Here is a 14,835-nt window from a genome sequence, read left to right as displayed (position 1 = left end):
TCCCGGAGCCTCGAGTTCCTCAGCTGTGAGGAGGGGCTTGTTCTGAGCTGCTTGGGTTAGGGGAGGTGGGCAAGGAGAGGGGCCTGGTTCCAAAGGCTGAGGGATGGGGTCGTGCTGGGCAGGGCTGAGAGGAGGTAGCTGGACAGGAAGCTTCGTGCCCAGGGGCCAAACTTCAGGGACTCTGCAAGTAAGACTTTGGCTCTGGGCAAACAGCTCCAATTAGCTCTGTGCTTAATATTACCACGGTTCTTACAACCCAATAATAAAAAGACAAATTACCCAATTTTAAAAATGGCCAAAGGGGGCGTCTGGCCTCCTCCTTGGGCTCAGGTCATGATCCCAGGGTCCTGGGATCGAGCCCCCACCCCGCATTGGGCTCTCTCAGCAGGGAACCTCTCTCCAACCCCCCCTCGCCTGCCCCTCTGCCTACTTGCGATCTCCGTCTGTCAAATAAATAAATAAAATCTTTAAAAATAAATAAAATCTTTTTAAAAAAGATTTTATTTATTTATTTGAGAGAGAGGGTGAGAGAGAGAAATCACGAAAGAGGGGAAGGTCAGAAGGAGAAGTAGCCTCCCCGCTGAGCAGGGAGCCCGATGCGGAACTCGATCCCAGGACCCTGGGATCCTGACCTAAGCCGAAGGCAGATGCTTAACCCACTGAGCCACCCAGGCATCCCTTAAAAAAAAAAAAAAACAACCAACAACAACCATAAAGAGATACCACTTCATACCCACAGGGGTGGCTGGAATCGTAAAGATGGACACGGACGGACGGTCCCAAGGAGCTGGAGAAAGGGGAACCCCCATACGCTGTTGGGGACGTAACACGTCATGGCTGCTTGTGAAAACCAGTCCGACAGTTCCTCAAAAGGTCGGGCTACTATTTGCCCCAGCTTTTCCACTGCTGGGTATCTACTCAAGCGAAGTAACAATTAGCTTCACGCAAAAGCTTGCCCACGAATGTCCTGTTCGTAGCAGCATTATTCATAATAAACCCAAAGTGGAGACGTTCCGAGTGTCACCTGATGAATGATTAACCAAATGGTGTATGTCTATCAACGGAATATTATTTGGCCGTAAAAAGGAATAAGACACCCACACCTGGATAACCTTTGACACATTACAGTAAATTAAAGATGCCGGTCACAAAGCCTGACACGTTGGGTGAGTCCATTAAAAATATATATATATATATCCAGGGGCACCTGGGTGGCTCAGTGGGATGGGCAACTGCCTTCCTCTCGGGTCATGGTCCCGGGGTCCTGGGATCGAGCCTCGCGTCGGGCTCCCTGCTCAGCGGGGAGCCCGTTTCTCCCTCTACCTGCTGCTCCCCCTACTTGTGCTCTGTCTCTCAAATAAATAAATAAAATCTTTTAAAAACTTTATTTAAAAAATTTTTTTAAATGTCCAGAGTAGGAAAATCTATGGAAACAATACAGATGGGCGGTTGTCAGGGGGCTGGGGTCGGAGTGTTGGGAGGAAATGAGGAGTGGCTGCTAATGGGTATGGGGATTCTTTTTGGGGTGCTGAAAATGTTTTGCGGGTGACGGCTGCAGAGAGCTCTGAGCATATACTCACTAAGCATTTAATAGTGCGATTTAAATAGTGAGCTGTAGGGCACAGTTGTGCTCAGGGTCTGCAGTGTGTGTGTGTGTGTGTGTGTGTGTGTGTGTGTGTGTGTGCCCTGGAGGGTGGGAAGGAACTTAGGATGACACCCTCTTGGAAGGGAGAGGGCTGTGAGGGGGGCAGGAGGTGGCTGGGGCTCCAGGCCTCCAGGCACAATGCACGCCACTCCTGAACCTAAGTGAACTCCTGAACGGTAAGTGGCAAGTGGTGGCAAGACCCGAGGTGGGACCCAGGCTCCGGGGGGCTGGAACCCCTCCGTGCTCAGGGATGTTAGGAAGGGTTCTGAGTGAGGTGCGCTGTTGCAGGAAGGGGTCCCCTACGAGGTTGGGCAGGAGTGGGTGGAGAAGGATTTGGCTGCTGGAGGCACTAGGCGTGATTGGGTGGAGTGGTGTGTGTGTGTGTGTGTGTGTGTGTGTGTTTCCAAGGAGCAAAGCACCAGGGAAAAAGGAAGAAAGGGAGGAGGGCCTGCAGCTCGATGAGCCTGTTCCTCATCTCCTGCCCAGTGTCCCACCCCGGAGAGTAGGCATCAGGGGCCTGGGGCCAGCTTCTCCCGATGGCAACCCCTGGGGCACCCTCCTGTTCCTTCCAGTCCCAGCACGCTCTGGCCCTTCCTCTGCCCGCCTCAGTAGGCAGTCTCCGCTGGGGCCACCTTCTTGCAGCCTCCAGCATGAGAAGCCGGGAGAGCTGTGTGCAGAGGTGGGGGCAGAAGGGAAGAGCCCAAGGCTTGAGAAGCTTGGGGGCCCAGATGCCCTTGCTGGGGACAAGTCAGGGACAAGGAGAAGGGCAAAAAGGGTACACAGGGGACCCATCTGTGCCTACTGTGATGGCGAGTCCTCACGGGAAAAGCCATCGTTTGGCTGCAGCGTCTAGGTGTCCGTCTGGTGGAGGGTGTGTGTGAGTGTGGGTGTTGGGGGGTGGGTGTAGTGTGTAGCATTTGTGTATGACATGTGCGGATGTGTGAGGATGAGAAATAAACAGTAATGATTATGCGGATCGCTACACGTGTGTTTTGTTTTGTTTTTTTAAAGATTTTATTTATTTATTTGACAGAGATCACAAGTAGGCAGAGAGGCAGGCAGAGAGAGAGAGAGGAGGAAGCAGGCTCCCTGTGGAGCAGAGAGCCCGATGTGGGGCTCGATCCCAGGACCCTGGGATCACGACCTGAGCCGAAGGCAGAGGCTTTAACCCACTGAGCCACCCAGGTGCCCCTACATGTGTGTTTCAAAAGTGGTTATCAATTTCATTTGATCACAGCACTTATCTACGCTCCCAGCGCTTGGCCGAGGGTTGCAAAGTGCAGCCCCGGGGCAGAATTCAGCCTGCAGAGTCTCATTCGACCAGCACAAGGTTTTTCCAGTGCTTCGAAGTGGGGCATGCACACTCTGCTTGCTGATGGCACCTCGTGTCTTTCTTTCTTTGTTTAACTGGCCTTTTTATTTGGAGATCTTTGTAGATTCACACACAGTTGTAACTCACATATGGTTGTAAAAAGCGACGTGGAGATCTCCATACTCTCTACCAGGTTTCCCCCAGTGGTGACATCTTATGAAATTATAGTACAAGATCGCAACCAGGATATTGACATTGGTAGGACACAGAGCATTTCCAAACCGCAGGGGTCCCTCATCGGTGATTTATTTATTTATTTATTTATTTTTCGATGTGTGGGGGAGGTGATCGTGAGGCTCTTTTTTTTTTTTTTAAAGACTTTATTTATTTATTTGACAGGCAGAGATCACAAGTAGGCAGAGAAGCAGGTGGGGGTGGGGGGGGGAAGCAGGCTCCCTGCTGAACAGAGAGCTGGATGCGGGTTTGATCCCAGGACCCTGAGATCATGACCTGAGCCGAAGGCACAGGCTTTAACCCACTGAGCCACCCAGGCGCCCCCATCGTGAGGCTCTTAATACCTTTTTTTTTTTTTTTAAAGATTTTATTTATTTATGACAGAGACAGATAGTGAGAGAAGGAATATAAGCACAGGGGAGCCGGAGAGGGAGAAGCAGGCTCCCCACCAAGCAGGGAGCCCCATATGGAGCTGGATCCCAGGACGCTGGGATCATGACCAGAGCCGAAGGCAGACACCCAAAGACTGAGCCACCCAGGCGCCCCGTTCTCATCTGTTCTCTAATAGCCACACCCCATCCTGGCCCCTGGCAATCACTCATCTGTTGTCATTTCAAGAATATTATATATAGGGGTGCCTGGCTGGCTCAGTTGGCGGAGCCTAGGACTCTTGATCTTGGGATCATGAGTCCAAAGCCCATGTTGGGCAAAGAGATTATGCAAATGAGTAAAATTTAAGAAAAAGAATGTTATGTAAATGGAATCACACAGTATGAACAGTAACTTTTGGTGTTGGTTTTGGTCACCCAGCGTGACTCTTGTTCATGCAGCTTGTCATGTGTCTTGATGGCTTGTCCCTTGTTATTGTTGAGTGATATTGCCTGGTATGGACGTGAACTTTTTCTGTAACTGACCATCTCCTGCTCGAAGGACGTCTAGATTGTTTCCAGTTTGGGGCTATTACAAACAAAACAGCTGAAAACTGCCTATGTACAGGTGTTTGGGTGAACACGTCTTCATTTCTATGCGGTAGGTAAATGCGTATGGATGCGATTTGGGGGTTGTATGGTAATTGTACGTTCAACTTTTAAAGAAACAGCCAAACTGCTTTCCTGAGTGGCTGTACCACTTGTCATTTCCATCAGCAGTTGTGCGCTGTCCAGTTTCTCTGCATCCTCAGCAACATTGGGTACTGTCCCCAGATTTTACTGAAGTCATGCTGAAAGGTGCATCGTGGCATTTTGCTATGGTTTTAATTTGCCTTTCCTTAATGACTTCGCGATGTTGGGCATCTTTGCATCTGCTTATTTGCCATCTGCGTATCTCCTTTATTGAAATGTCTGTTGGTAGCTTTTGCTCATGTTATAATTGGATTGCTTGCTTTTTCTTCTTCTTTTTTTTTTTTTTTTTAGCTCTCGTGTTTTGAGAGTTCTTTATATATCTTACATAGTAATCCTTTGTTGATTGTGTGATTTGCAACTGTTAACCTTAAAAAAGGAAACTGGCAGTTCCTTATTATTATTTTTTAAATATTTTATTTATTTATTTGACAGACAAGAGATCACAAGTAGGCAGAGAGGCAGGCAGAGAGAGAGGGGGAAGCAGGCTCCCGGCTGCACAGAGAGCCCTATGCAGGGCTCGATCCCAGGACCCTGAGATCATGACCTGAGCCGAAGGCAGAGGCTTAACCCACTGAGCCACCCAGTTGCCCCAACCTTATTATTTTTTTAACTAGGTTCCTTGTCCAATGTGGGGCTCGAACTCATCACTTGCTTACGGACTGAGCCAGCCAGGCACCCCAAAACTGCCAGTTATTTAAAATGGTTTTATTTGGGAATAAGGGAGATTCTATGAAAAACAAACTATGGCAAAAACCACAGGCAAGTCCAGGGAGGAACGCTCTTTTCTAGAAGAGGGGTAGGTTGAGAAGGCTGTTAAAACAAGTCCTTTGGAGGAAGCTGGATGCAGAGTCTAGTAGCTTCTCATTGGCTGAGTGGTGACAGTCTCTCATTGGCTGGGCTGTTGCTGGGGTGTAGGAAAGCCTTTCCTCCTCCCTCTGGGTTAGTGAGGGAGAACCAGTTTGCAGAGTTTCTTCCTGTTGCAATTGGCCATGAGCGGTAGGACACGAGACAGCTCCCCCTACTGGTGGCCTCCGGAGTCCTTTTTAGTGAGGTTTCCTTTTATTAGTTTTAACACAGCCGTTGCTTCCGTGCTAGCTGGTCTTTTTGTCCTCTTAACAAAGAGCAAATATTTCTTTATATTTATCTTGTATCCCCAGACCTTGTTAAACTCGCTTATTCTAGGAATGCTTTTGTAGATTTCTTGGGATTTTCTACATGGGCAGTCATGTCATGGGCTAGTAGAGCTAGATACGTTCTTTCCTTTCTGATCTGTACACCTTGCATTTTCTTTTTTTGCCTTACTGCTCTGGCTACAACTTTGGTCACTAGCTGATTAAGGTAGTGAGAGCAGCCATTCTTGCTTTGTTCTTGATCTTGGGGCGGAAGCATCCGAGTACAACGTTGGCTGTAGGTTTTTTTTGTCTTTTGCTTTTTTTTTTTTTTTTGTTTTTGTTTTTTAAGTGACTCTTAATCAAGTTGAGGAAGTTCCCTTCTATTACTGTTTTTCAAAGAGTTGTTGTTGTTGTTCTTAAATCATGAACGAGTGTTGAGTTTTGTCAAATGCTTTTTCTGCATCAGTTGAAATGATGATGTCAGTTTTCTTCTTTAGCTTTTTATTGAGCTTTTATTTATTTATTTGATGGAGAGATTGAGAGAGAGCACAAGCAGGCAGAGCAGAAGGCAGAGGGAGAGGGAGAAGCAGGCCCTCCGCCAAGCAGGGAGCCCGATGTGGGTGGGGCTCGATCCCAGGACCCTGGGATCATGACCCGAGGCGAAGGCAGCTGCCTAACCTACTGAGCCACCCAGGGGGCCTTTCTTTAGCTTGTTTATGTGGTGGGTTATATTGATTGATTTTTGCATACTGAGCCGGTCTTGCATGCCTGGAATAAACGCCGCTTGTCATGGTGTATAATTCTTATGTACCCTGAATTCCATTAGCTAATATTTTTGTTGATGATTTCTGAGTCTGTATTCACGAGCAATAGTGAAGTTTTTGATTTTTGTATTGTAGTTGTCTGGGTTTGGTATCAGGGTAATATTAAGCAAAATGTTTAAATCTGCTATGATGATCACCCTGTCACCTGAAACCAAATCTGCCACAATGATCTTCTGTGATCATTGAGACCTTCTTGAGCCCAGCAACCTCCCCCTCCCCCACTGTCCATTCTTTCCTTTTGTTTAACCATCCCCTTAAGTACACAGTTGGGGCATAAGGTGCTTAATCCGCCCTGGAGATAGGACTCTGACACACTTGATTCTTAAACATTCTCTTCTTGGGTGGTTCCCCAGTAAGTACTCCCAGCCTCTAGGGCTAGAAAAGCAGGTTTTTTGGTTTTTTTTTACATTAACATATAATGTATTACTCGTTTCAGGGGTACAGGTCTGTGATTTATCAGTCTTACACAATTCACAGTGCTCACCATAACACATACCCTCCCCACTGTCCATCCCCCAGTCGCCCCATCCCTACCGCACCCCTCCACTCCATCCCTCCCACCCTGCTTCCGCTCCAGCAGTCCTCGGTTTGTTTCCTGAGATGAGGAGTCGATTATGGTTTGTCTCCCTCTCTGGTTTTGTCTTGTTTCATTTTTCCCGCCCTTCCCCTATGATCCTCTGTCTTGTTCCTCAAATTCCTCTTGTCAGTGAGATCATATGATAATTGTCTTTCTCTGACTGACTTCTTTCGCTTCGCATAATACCCTCTAGTTCCATCCACGTTGTTGCAAATGGCAACGTATCATTTTTTGTTGGCTCCATAATATTCCATTGTATATATATGCCACATCTTCTTTCTCCATTCATCTACTGATGGACATCTAGGCTCTTTCCATAGTTTGGCTATTGTGGACATTACTGCTATAAACATTGGGGGTACACATGCCCCTTCAGATCACTACATTAGGGCTCTTTTCCTTGGATAACCCTGGTGAATGGAGTAGAATTCTCCAGGGAAAACTGGACCTGGAAATTCTTTTTTAGGAGTTTTATTGATTTATTTATATTTTTAAAAGATTTATTTATTTAGAGCGAGCATTAGCAGGGAAGGGGTAGAGGGAGAGGGAAAGAGAATCCCAAGCAGACTCCATGTTGAGTGTGGTGCCTGAAATGGGGCTTGATTTCATTATCTTGACATCATGACCTAAGCCGAAATCAAGAGTCAGATGCTTAACCGACTGAACCACCCAGGTGCGCCCGGAGTTTTAAAGTTACAAATTTAATTTCTTTAATATTTACAGGGCTATTCAAATGATCTATTTTACATTGAGGGAGTTGTAGTTTGTGGGCTTTTTTTTTTTTTGAGAAATTGGTCTGTTTCATCTAAATTATTGAATTTATCTGTGTATAATTGTTCATAATAATTACTTATTATCCTTTTGAGGTCTGTAGGGTCTGTATGACAGCTCCTGTTTCATTCCTATTGGTAAGTTGTGTCTTTTTTTTTTTTTTAAGATTTTATTTATTTATTTGAGAGAGTGAGCAAGTAAGAGAGAGCATGAGAGGGGAGAAGATCAGAGGGAGAAGCAGACTCCCACTGAGCAGAGAGCCTGATGCGGGACTTGATCCAGAGACTCTGGGATCATGACCTGAGCCGAAGGCAGTTGCGTAACCAACTGAGCCACCCAGGTGCCCCGGTAAGTTGTGTCTTCTCTCTCTCTTTTTTTTAACTTTGTCAACCTTACTAAAGGTCTGTCATTTTTATCATATTCTTTCAAAGATGCAGCTCGTTTCATTGATCTCTATTTTCAAGATCTTCATGATTTCCTTCCTTCATTTACTTTGGGTTTATTTTGCTTCTCTTTTTCTAAATTCTTGATGTGGGAGCTTGGATTATTGATTTGGGACTTTCCTTTCTTTCTACCACATGCCTTTAATGCTATCAATTTCCCTGTCAATACTGCTTTATGAGTCCTACGATTTTGATATGCTGTATTTTCATTTTCACTTAGTTTAGTGCATTAACAAAATTTCCCTTGACTTATGGCCTCGATGATTTCTGATGGAAAATTTGCTGTTACTCTAATGTCTTCCCTTAAAAGTGAGGTGTTGTTTTTCGCTGGCTGCTTTAAAAAAATTTTTTTTTTAAATATTTTAAATTATTTATTTGGCAGAGAAAGGGATCACAAGTAGGCAGAGAGGCAGCCAGAGAGAGAGGGGGAAGCAGACTCCTGGCTGAGCAGAGAGCCCGATGTGGGGCTCGATCCCAGGACCCTGAGATCATAACCTGAGCCTAAGGCAGAGGCTTTAACCCACTGAGCCACCCAGACACCTCTCTCTGGTTGCTTTTAAGAATTTTGCCCTGGGTCTTTTGTTTTCTGAAGTTAATGATTATATCTCTTTGTGTATATTTTTTGGGTGGTTTATCCTGTTTGAGATTTGCTTTCCTCGAATCTGTAAGTGTATGTCTCTTGCCAAATTGGGGGAATTTTCAGCCATTATTTCTTCAAGTACTTTTCCAGCTCTTCCTTCTTTTCCTTATCCTTCTGGGACTCTGATGACAAATGTTAGATCTTTTGTTATAGTCCCACAGATACCCTAGGCTCTGTTCTTTTTTCTTCCAGTCTATTTTTTATTTCTTGTTGTTCAGATGGGGTAATTTCTATTCTATCTTCCAGCTCACAGATTCTTTCTTCTGTCCCTTCCCATCTGCTCTTGAGCCCATCCACTGAGTTTTTATTTCAGTTACCGTATTTTTCGGTTCTTAACTTTCCATTTGTTTCTTCTTTATAACTTATATTTCCTGGCTGAAGTTTTCTTTTCTCTTTTCTTTTTTTAAAAAGATTTTATTTATTCATTTGAGAGAGAGAGAGCACGCGCACAAGCAGGGGGAGAAGCAGGCTCCCAGCTAAGCAGGAAGCCCCACGTGGGGCTTGATCCCAGGAACCTAGAATCACAACCCAAGACAAAGGCAGTCACCCAACACACTGAGTCACCCAGGCGCCCCAGAAGTTTTCTTTTCCATTTGTTTTAAGTGCATTCATAATTGCTCATGCAATTGTTTTTACCATGGCTTGTTTAAGAGGATTTTGGTCAAGAAATTTTGACATCTCTGTCACCTCGGTGTTGACACCTCATGATTGTCTTTTTCATTCAGTTTGAGATCTTCTTATTTCTTCATATGATGCGTGATTTTCAGCTGAATCCTGGGCGTTTTTGTATTATGTCCTGAGAGTCTGGATGTTACATAAACCTTCTGTTTTAATTGTTTTATTTTGACACTGCAGGAGAAGGGCAAAGGTCTTCCTTGTATTGTCAGGCAGAAGTAGACATTCCAAGCTCCCCATTTGGCCTTGACTGCCATCTGGGCCATGGAGGAGGGTGGCTCCTCTTTACTTCTGGACAGACACGGGCGTTCTGGCTCTTCAGGGAGTTTCCACCAACGGTATGATGGGGTGACCTCCTGTGATGCACCCCGGTGGGGGATCCTGTGTGGTATCCCTCCCCAATGATTGCGGACCACTAACTTCCCCATGGGGTCTCCCCTGACACTGAAGGGGTGGGGGGTGTCACCCCACCTTGGTGAGCATGTTTGCTTTGGTACAGCCTCTGGAGTGTAGAAGTCTGGGCTCTGGTTACACAGATGGTGTGAGTACGGATGGTTATTGTCAAAAGTTTCTGTCTTTCTAGGCTGCCGCTTTGCTGGTCCTTTGACTAGAACTTTCTTCGGGGCTGTCTTTGTTTGTGCCCATTGGTGTCTCCCAGTTGCCTGCTTCCTCATTTCCATGTCTGGGATACAAGAAGGAAAAAGAAAACCCAGAGCACTCACCAGGGGTCACAAGGAGCCCGAAGGTGGCTAGCAGGATGATGACAACGAGGGCGTAGCATGTCCTTAGGTCTGGAGGTCCCTAGCTGGTCTGCCTTCTCTCCACCTCTCAATCTTCTCCTGTTTGTTTTATCTATAAAGGGGCCAGGGCATTTAGTCGTTCTTGGCAGAAGGAACCGGGAAAGGACATCTACTCCGTCTTCTAAGAAGTGGATGTCCCCCACCTGCTGTCTTACAAATGGCTCTGAGTATGCGTTTTCATTATCTGTTCATCCCCTGTGATCACTTGAGTTTGAGACCCCCGGCGTAGCTTTCACAGTACTGTGTTTTGGCCCTGGATCCCTTACGGGCAACCAAAATGAGAAAAAGGGAAAGGAAAGGAGAGAAACCCAAGGGAAACTCAGTGGGGGATAGGCTGGGGCTGAGGGCGACTCAGGAGAGAGGAGGGACATGAGACCTCAGTCCTCAGTCCTCAGTTCCTGCAGGATCTTGGGAAGCCACCCTCATAGGGATTGGAGGGTAATAGACTCTGCCGCATTCTAAGTTTATGTAAACGCTGGGGACCTTATCATATCTTCATCCAAGCAGCACAAAGTTAAACAAAGCAGCTTTTGAGGCCCAAGGAGAGAGAAGTTGACTTAAGATAGGGCTCTATCAGAGGTTACTCAACCCTTAGTGTTTTCTGCCTTATTGCTGACAGAGGCCACGCTCCCCTGTCAGCACAGTTCTGGGCCACCGGTGCCCTGACTCTGAGCTCCAAGCCAAAGGACCGTCCTGTTGCTGAAGGGGCTCAAATTACTTTCTGGGCTGATGGACGGCCCTGTTGGGTTGGCACCTATGGGTGCCAGGTAACCTTCTCCCCCAGCCAGCCCAGTGCCTGTTTGCTGGGCTTGCGACTACAGAGGCCGCTATGGCAGGGACGGAGGCCATACAGGGCTTTCTCTCTCCAAGGCGGACGTCAGCCTGAATCCAATATGGCCGCCTCTTTCCTTAGGGACCAGCTGGCCTAAAGCAGACCCATCACCCCAGACTCCTGTTGGGAGGATGTCAGCAATTGGTCCATATCCAGTAGACGGTTACTTGGGACTTGTATTAGCTCTACTGGTGCATCGTGCTTCTGCCAATGGCCCCCTTCATGAACTTTCTAATGCCTCATCCACTGTTCTGGTGAATCCCACTATATTGCTTCTGATCTAGAAGCTGCTTTACAGCCAAAGAAGTATGGGTAATGTCTTGAGAGCCCTGGTTTGGTTTTTTTTGTTTTGTTTTTTTAATCACAGACCCCACCGTCTAGAAGCATCTGGCCCTGCAGGATGATGAAATGGCCTTTTGAAGACAGCAGTGGCTCCGCCCAGGAGATGGGAGCCTGGGAGATGGGACTGCCATCTGGCAGATGTTTTTACACCTCATGCTGTTTCTCCTGTGGGCAGAACACAGGTGCATCCCGGACTTCCCTCCTCCCTTCTCTGCTAAAGAGGATTCATTAATTGAGTTGGGATTTGCTCTCCCATCTCATCAATTGGAAGGAGGAAGAATTGCTTGCTGGGAGGAGAGACAATGTGGATATACGGAAAGTGTTGGGATGGGCAGGACAGGAACAGAGCTCTTTAGACTGGGGGTGGAAAAGAGGTTTTGGGGGAAGCTTCTCGATCTGCTTAGGATCAGTTGTAGGGTGTGAGGTGGGAAGAGTGGCGAGGAAAGGAGGTTCTCATCTGTTGCAGTAGACCACATATCTCCATATGTTTGACATGTTTCAAAAGGCCAGGGTGGGGTAGGGAGTTCCTACATGCTTCTAGGTCATGCTTTGTGGATGGGACATTCCAGCTTGGCCTGAATGAGGTCTCTTGGATCTTAGATATATATGTGGATCCAGGAACTGAGGGACAAAAATGGGGGTGGCATCACCCCGAAAAAATTCCTTATAGTCCACTCTGAACAGTTCTGTTTTCTGAATGCTACCAAAGGAGGAATGCTCTCAAAGGGTGACAGCATGATCACAGGCCCGCTATACTGGAAGGGAGGGGGCCTCCTGTCCATTTGGGGTTCCTTGTGCCCCTATAAGAACAGGCCAAAGGGAATCTGTACAATGGATTAGGTGATTGACTTTGACCTTAGAAGGTGTATCAAGTCATGGTTACAAGAGGAGAGCAGGGGCAGAACCTGTAGTAGCTCAGCGACCCTCCTGAGCATCCACCTTCTGCTGTCACCACTGATAAAAGTTCAGAGAAGCCCGCCTCCAGGACCCCCAAATCCTAGGAGGCCCAAGAATGAAGTCCAAGCCATCTCCATGGGTGAAGAGTGCCCACCCAACCTCCAAAGCTGAGCCGTGGAGGGAAGCAGAGAGGGCACAGCTTGGGATCTGCTACAGAAACCAAGATGGCTGCCCATCCACCATCTTGCCGCTACACTGTAAAGTTGTCCTATTGCCCTTCTGATGTATTTTTGAAGTCATGAGATGCTTCAAACACATGGGAGAGTACAGAGAATAGTGTAAGAAACACCCACAGGACTCCGTCACTCAGATTGAGCGAATCTCATTCCGCTAAAGCTCTTCTGTGTCCCTTCACTGTCCTGAAGTTGGCATGTCATCTTCCTATTCATGTTTTTATGTTTTTGCTGCTTAGTTATACATCCCCTTATAATACTTAGAACTATTTTTTTCAAAGATTCCATTTATTTATTTGACAGAGAGAGATCACAAGTAGGCGGAGAGGCAGGCAGAGAGAGAGGAGGAAGCAGGTTCCCTGCTGAGCAGAGAGCCCGATGCGGGGCTCGACCCCAGCACCCTGGGATCATGACCCGAGCCAAAGACAGAGGCTTTAACCCACTGAACCACCCAGGCGCCCCTACTTAGAACTATTTTGTGCGTTAAAATTTTTACATAAATGGGGATACCTGGGTGGCTCAGTCTGTTAAGCGACTGCCAAGTCAAGTCATGATCCAAGGGTCCTGGGACTGAGTCCTGCATCGGGTGCCTTGAGCAGCAGGGGGTCTGCTTCTCCCTCTGACCTTCCCCCATCTCCTGCTCTCTTTCTCACTCTCTCTCAAATAAATAAAATCTTTAGAAAATTTTATATAAATGGTCTTAGATTGCACTTATTCTCCAGTTTGCATTTTTCATTGACTTTACGTTTTCTTTTTTAAAATTTTACTTATTTCTTTGACAGAGAGAGGCACAGCAAGAGAGGGAACACAAATGGGGAGTTTTCTTATCAAGTTATAGAATTTGTTGCAAATTTCTTCTTCCAGACCATGGCTTATCTTTTCCCATTTTTATGGAGTCTTTTGGCATGTGGGGTGGTTTTTTTTTTTTTTTTTTTGAGGCCTAAAGTACATTCAGTGAGGTCCTTAAAATGCACAAATCTTTTTTCCCCCCAAAGTTAAGTACTCTCTATACCCAACGGGGGGCTCGAACTCACAACCCCAAGATCAAGAGTTGCATGCTCCACTGACCGACCCAGGCACGTGCCCCTAAAATGCACGAATCTTAGATGTACAGCTAGATGAAATATTTACATTTGTATGTACTAGGTAACCACCACCCAGATCAAGGTAGAGAACGTTTCCATAATCCCAGAAGGTTTCCTGGTGTCCCTTCTCTTTCTGTCTCCCCAGAGATGGCCCCCCTCTTTCAACCTTGATTACTTTTGCTTGTTTTGATATTTATATAAATGGAATCAGTAGGTACTTATCTGTTTCTAGCTTCTTTAACTGAATGTGAGGTCCACGCATGTTGTTGGGTGTGTCAGTAACGGTTTCCCTTTTTGGTGCTGTAGAGTATTCCATCCCACGACTCTGTCACAATTCATATTTCATTTTTCTTTTGATGAGCATTTGGCTTGTTTCCAATCGCCTGTCTTCCGGGTACATGTGCCTGAGAGTTTCTCTAGAAGTGGAAATGCTGGGTCATAGGTCTGTTTACCCTTCACTTTATGAGATATTGCCAAATGATTCTCTAAAATTGTACCAACTAACACTCTGGGCAGCATGTTGGAGTTTCTGTTGCTACATATCCCGGCCAACACCTGGTAGCTTTGTTCTTCTCTGGATGTGAGATGGTTACTCATTGTAATTTGCATTTCTCTGAGGGCTAGTGAGGTTGAACACCTTTCGTAGATTCATCAGTCATTCCAGTCACCTTCTGTAGGATGCCAGTTCATAGCCTTTGTCTTTCTATTAAGCTGTCTTTTTCTTATAGATTTTGTAGAAGTTCTTTATTTATTCTGATTACTAACCATTTGTTGGGTGTGTGGGTTGTATAACCTTTTTTATTCTCTTTTATCAGGCCAGTTTTTTTTTTTTTAGTGATTTTATTTTATTTGTTTTTTTCTTTTTCTTTCTGTAGGTAGGGGTAAGAGAGGCTGGGAGATGGGCAAAGTGGTCTAGAGGGCCTGTAGCTCCGTCCCCGGGGCCAGATCCACCCCACCCACCTCTAGTCCTGCCCTCGTAGAGATTTTATTTTTAAGTAATCTCTACACCTGGGCTCGAACCACAGCCTCGAGATCAAGAGTCTCATGCTCTACCCACCAAGCCAGCCGGTCACCGCGATCATGCCAGTGTTTTAACACATCCAAGATTATCAATTTTTTCATACCTTTTGAATCTTATTTAAGAAGTGTCCCTAGCTCCAAGAAAGAGATATTCTCCTCTATTTTCTTCTAAAAGTTTTATAATAGTTCTTTTCATTCGTATGAATTTAATTTTAATTATTTAATTTATTTCTAGGTTATATATTTATATTTATTTCTAGCTCATGTAATTA

Source organism: Martes martes, assembly GCF_963455335.1.
Source record: "Martes martes genome assembly, chromosome: 18".
In the NCBI taxonomy this organism is placed as follows: Eukaryota; Metazoa; Chordata; class Mammalia; order Carnivora; family Mustelidae; genus Martes; species Martes martes.
This window is presented reverse-complemented; position numbering follows the sequence as displayed.